Source organism: Mytilus galloprovincialis, chromosome 14, assembly GCF_965363235.1.
Source record: "Mytilus galloprovincialis chromosome 14, xbMytGall1.hap1.1, whole genome shotgun sequence".
Taxonomy (NCBI): domain Eukaryota; kingdom Metazoa; phylum Mollusca; class Bivalvia; order Mytilida; family Mytilidae; genus Mytilus; species Mytilus galloprovincialis.
This window is the reverse complement of record NC_134851.1, coordinates 61,058,716-61,064,632: the sequence shown is the minus strand read 5'-3', so window position 1 is coordinate 61,064,632 and position 5,917 is coordinate 61,058,716. Positions and strand designations below refer to the sequence as shown.

The window sequence follows — 5,917 nt, the reverse complement described above, 5'->3', positions numbered from 1 at the left end:
ATGTTTTTATATTTGTATTGTTTAGTGACCAATGTCAATATGCTGAATAAAAAGGCGACCTTATAAAATCGTACAAAGGTTGGTGATATTAAAATGACTGATATATACCAAAAGGACAGCTTCACAACAACACTATGTTTCACCACATTAAATTAATAAAATGATCCACCAAACGTAATGTATTATGTTAAATGTTGTTCGTGTTTTCTTTAACAATTTTGTTCTATTTTAGTTATCATAAATCGTTACGTGATTTATTGTCTGTCTATTGTTTTGTTATTTGTATTTGAACATGTGTTCACACACATCTATTAATCTATAAAAAAAAAATTAAGGAATAAATATCAATATTGATCACTAATCAATGTTAAATGTGTGCATTGATTATTTTTTGTTATTATTTAGCGACTTTCCGCTTAAACAAACTTTGTTTTTCGTTTTAATGCATATATTGAAACCGCAAAAGGAGAATAACGAATTTAGAGAAGTATGTTTGGAGGGAAATCTCTTTGGTGTCAATAAATCTAAGAGAAGAAGAAAATGAAGAAACGAGCATTTTACAAAAAAGAGCATAGTAAGTATAATAAATTAGCCAAAACAGTTTTGTTATATAACACGCATATTTCCAGGGTTTTATTTACAAGAAATTTTGAATTTTATTATTTATTAAGAATTTTCATGCAATACAAAATTCCAAAAGTTATATCGTATCTTCTTTTGGCGAAATTAATGGCATTCATCCGGATATTAAATAAATGCTATTGTAATATGCATTTCAATAGCGTGATATGCTCTTTTACTTAGTCCAAATTATATTCTTTTTTAAGTTTATCTATAGTTTTGCGAATCTGTGAGAAGTTTCAGAATGTTTAACAATTTTATTGTGACATTGATTTTCCAATTTTATGGACATTGTAAGGACATATGTGTTATATCTGCATAACAAGTGTTTCTTTTTTCATAGCCCGTCCATTGACCTTTTGAGGGTTGCATTCATAAGTTTCTACACGCTCTCCATTTGAGCTCTGTTGTTATTGATTCGTATAATGTGTTTGGGCTTTTGATTTTGCCATTTAACTACGAACTTTTACTTTTGAGTTTTCCTCAGAGATCGGTATTATTGTTATTTTACCTTTTGAACAGTTATCTCAGCGAATATCAAACTATTCAATTCCTACAAAATTAAAATCGCTATACCCTCCGAAAAAGTGGAATAAAATCTTAATCAAATGAGATTTGCTCCATCTTTCATTCACTGTCGTATACATGACAGCAGTCGTTGTTTCTTTGTGATATGAACGCTATTTTCCAACGATCTTAACTGAAAAGTAACACCATTTGTAAAAGTAAACCATTATAGGTCAATACATGTATACTAGTTCTTTAAGGTGTTTTTGTATGATTTTCGAGTATTGTATTAATTTACCTTATAGTTTTTGTATGCGCTCTGAGATGGATATACTTTGTTGAAAAACTATGTAACGGACAGATGTATAGACTAACATTTCACAGGATGGAATTTTCAGTAATTATAAAGAACTTTTCATCATATTTGTACACTATAGGAGCATAGGTATGTTCAATTTTGAAATTTCCAAATGAAAAAATACAATAATAATTATAAGAACTGCAAAATCGGTAAACAAATTGCAAATGCACAGATGAATGTGCATTTGTCTCTTGCATATGTTAATTTCCTCAATTGTTTAAGAGATAATGTTCATGAAATTACAATATGTATATGTTTTACTATATGAATATGAAAAAAACATGCAGCATTATTGTCATTGAGACAACTTTCCATCAGAGACTGCATGGCGTGTGTGTAAGCATACTTAATTAGATAACCGTAAAGCCTACACTACAGAGCAAGCTATAACCAAAATCTAAAACAAGTCATATCAGATAATAAACAAAATAATGTAGAAAAAAAAGCATGACTTAACAACTCAACATATATCCAAACTCATATATAGAAAAACATTTCAACGGCAAAGAAAACATCATCACAAAAATTTAAACAACAAAGCACAACAACGAAAACTAAAAACTGAAATATATGAACCCAGACAAAACTGGGGTTGATCGAAGGATAAACATAGTTTCTTTTTACTTGTTTGACTTATATTACCATCATCAGTTATTTATGCAAAAGGAAAACAGAATGTGTTTTCATCAATTGATTATCTTCTTTCAGTAACAGACAAAATACATATTACATCAAAAATGGTATATCATAGGAAACTGTTGGATATCAAAATGGTATATCATAGGAAACTGTTGGATATCAAAATGGTATATCATAGGAAACTGTTTGATATCAAAATGGTATATCATAGGAATCTGTTGGATATCAAAATGGTATATCATAGGAAACTGTTGGATGTCAAATCGCGTTTCGTCTACAAAAGACTCGTCAGTGACGCTCGAATCCAAAAAAGTTTTAAAAAAAAAGCCAAATAAAGTACGAAGTTGAAGAGCATTGAGATATGAGTATTGTTAGATTTTAACAATTTTTTAAGTTAATATTGGTGTACTAGTAAGCAAATTGAGACTTTTTATGTATCTTTATATGACTGTACCATTTGTTTACAATGCCATCTGGAATTACATACTACGATAACACTATTGATACTCTTTGAACTTTATAAATAGACAATGTATACGGTTCCTATGCTGTGGATTATATTTCAAATTATGTAGTATGCTGTTGGTTCTATGTTTTTATTTCAATCATTAATAAAATAACTATCTGTTTATAGTGACAATAAAGGGTGTGTTAATCATTCACCTTATAAATCTTATGAAAAACAAAATGAAATTGATTAAAATGAATATAAATTTACTAAAATGAAAAGATGTGGTATGAGTGCCAATGAAACAACTCTCCATCGAAGTAAATAAATATGTATAAAAAATTAACAATTATGGATCAAATTTCGGCATTCTTGGCTCAGCGAACAGCATTTTAAAGTGCCCCAAAATAGACATGAACCACATTCATAATCTGTCAAGGAAGATATAAACGTGTGTTTACATCAAATTTAAATCATCGGTTTCGGATTTGAACTTAAATAGACGTGCATCGCTGTAAAGAATAGGATATTTGGGTGAATATAAATACCAATAAACACATAATCAAAACATCAATGTCACAAGCATTACTTTATTTGGCAGATCTTTTCTAATGAACAATTGCTGACTGGTAAAGTTTGAGTTAATACCTTTCCTCAAGACATATAATAAAATAGTTCTGATGCATGTACTATTTGAAGAATGTTATTTTCGAAATAGGTTTTGTTATATATTATTTAAAAAAAACATTTTTTGAAGAGTTGTATATTACAAGAAGGAAAGTATTGTGTGTTTTGTGTGTTCAGTTAGTTCTCTCCAGAGTTCAATGATTAGTCAATTTTTAACTCATTTATAATTTCTGTACATCGACTGAATTGTTATTTTACCATAGAAATATATTGCTTTTTGTTAAACATCACTTTCTAATCTGTTTTAAAGTGTAATATATGTTTTATAAAATATACTATAAGTTTTTGAAATTCATCAGTACAAGACACAAGTCACAGTTGTTTTTAAAATTTTCATATTGTTAACATACCATGACTTGTAATTGTGAGATTCTTGACAGATATAGTATACTAAACTGTATTACCTTTGTATTGTATTGTATTGTATTGTATTGACTATTATTATGTTGGAACTGAAAATAAAAAGAAAATCGTTGTATTAGCTATAGTCCGGCGGCTACAAGCATATTTCAGACGAATTGTGCACATCCTGCTACAAGCATGAATTTTGTCATAGACCTTCCTCAACTATTACTCTTGATTTCAGATAGGGATGCACTTGAAAAAAATGTCTCACTTCCGGTAAAATTCAAAATGGCGGACATCATACTTAACTCTGCCCAATATCGAAGACTAGCATGTGAAAAGGTGTTATTAAAATTGAGAATGGAAATGGGGAATGTGTCAAAGAGACAACAACCCGGCCAAATAAAAAACAACAGCAGAGGGTCACCAACAGGTCTTCAATGTAGCGAGAAATTCCCGCACCCGGAGGCGTCCTTCAGCTGGCCCCTAAATAAATATATAGTATTATCATGCTACTATCATAATATTTAGTAAAACCATTTGTTTTTTTACTACTTTTGGATATATTATATAGATTAGATGTCTTTAAAACACCTACTTCCGGTAATATCCAACATGGCGGACATTGTACTAAAATAAGCCTATTTTTAGGGAGGGTAATTAAAGTGTGTTTTAACGTATTGCTACTACAGTGATATGCAGTGAAGTTTAGCGTTTGATAGTTCATTGATAACATTCTGGGTATTATAAACAAACAACTTGTTACGTCTCATTTCATTGGCCGAAAAATTCAAATACAACAGCAATGTAGTCAGTGTGCACGTGAATTGACACAGTTGACCGACAATGGAATTTACTATGTTACTACGAACGTAAAAACAAGGATTTGTATAGTTTGCAACTTCAAATAGTGGGGTCAAAATATTACACTGATATTTTGTATTAAGTAATATTCTAAGTTCTTTATGCAAGCAGGAACTCAATTATCTTTTACCGCATAATGAGAAATATAAGAATAAAATAAAATACATGTGCCGCTTTTATACGGATGAATATATGAACCACTTTTAATTTCATTCCTACTGACGATAGGTTATAATCCTAACAATGTCGTACACTGAAAATCTAAATTAGTCACGATGACTATTCAGTTAGTCAAATATCAACTGAAGGGTAGTCAAAAGCATATATGGCTACCCATCAAGTCATTATGACTACCTGCATGGTCAATTGACTATGTTAGTGGTCACAGCACCACGTGGTGTAGAGTATCGGTTTTCACGCGCACTCTTTCGCGTTCCCTTTGTTCCATAGATTGTGTAGATGTAAACAAACCAGAAGGCACGGAAACTGTTATTTTGTCATATAAACCAATTGTTTAAAGTAAGTATGATGTATGTTTGTTTTAATTCTAACTTACAAAAATTGAATTTAAGAAAAAGGAGTGTATAAATGAAAGGAATATCGGCACATGTTGACGTAAGGACAATAAAAAAGGGGGGATATGTATACGGGATATCAATTTTGATACACATACAACGTATTGTCGATTGAAAAGAGTATTTAGCGATATCTATTTTTCACCTGAGCAAAAACTTTTAAAAATAAACACTGCAATCGATATTCACAACAATGAATTAAAAACTCAAGGTGGCTGTCAAGATCCTGGTGCTTACATTTCAATGCTGTGATATAGGATGGGTGGCTGTCAAGATCCTGGTGCTTACATTACAATGTTGTGTTATAAGATGGGTGGCTGTCAAGATCCTGGTGCTTATATTACAATGTTGTGTTATAAGATGGGTGGCTGTCAAGATCCCGGTGCTTATATCACAATGTTGTGTTATAAGATGGGTGGCTGGCAAGATCCCGGTGCTTACATTACAATGTTGTGGTATAAGATGGGTGGCTGGCAAGATCCCGGTTCTTACATTACAATGTTGTGGTATAAGATGGGTGGCTGGCAAGATCCTGGTGCTTACATTACAATGTTACAATGTTGTGATATAGGATGGGTGGCTGTCAAGATCCCCGTGCTTACATTACAAATTAATGGTATAAGATGAGTGATTAAATCACTAGATCAAAGATTTTGAAATTTGTTTTTTCTTTAAACTTTTAACATGACTGATAATCTTGTTTATTGTTATATTTTAGCTTCTAAAATGATACAATTATATTTTTCAGCAAATGAAGACTGCTATTTGTATGAACACAGCTGAGAGATTTTTTACCATAAAGAATACCACACTGACACATGCAGAGTTGTTACCGACAAAATATCTGAAATAAACACTTCAAATTAACAA

The 5,917-nt window shown here is 31.0% G+C and overlaps 1 long non-coding RNA gene across 1 annotated transcript; it reads left to right on the top strand.

Annotated features, from left to right (window-relative positions):
- Nucleotides 1-4,807: 4,807 nt before the first annotated feature.
- Nucleotides 4,808-5,917, top strand: LOC143059393 (uncharacterized). The gene is made up of 2 exons (XR_012973475.1): nucleotides 4,808-4,991; nucleotides 5,796-5,917. It is a non-coding gene; the product is annotated as an uncharacterized LOC143059393 (long non-coding RNA).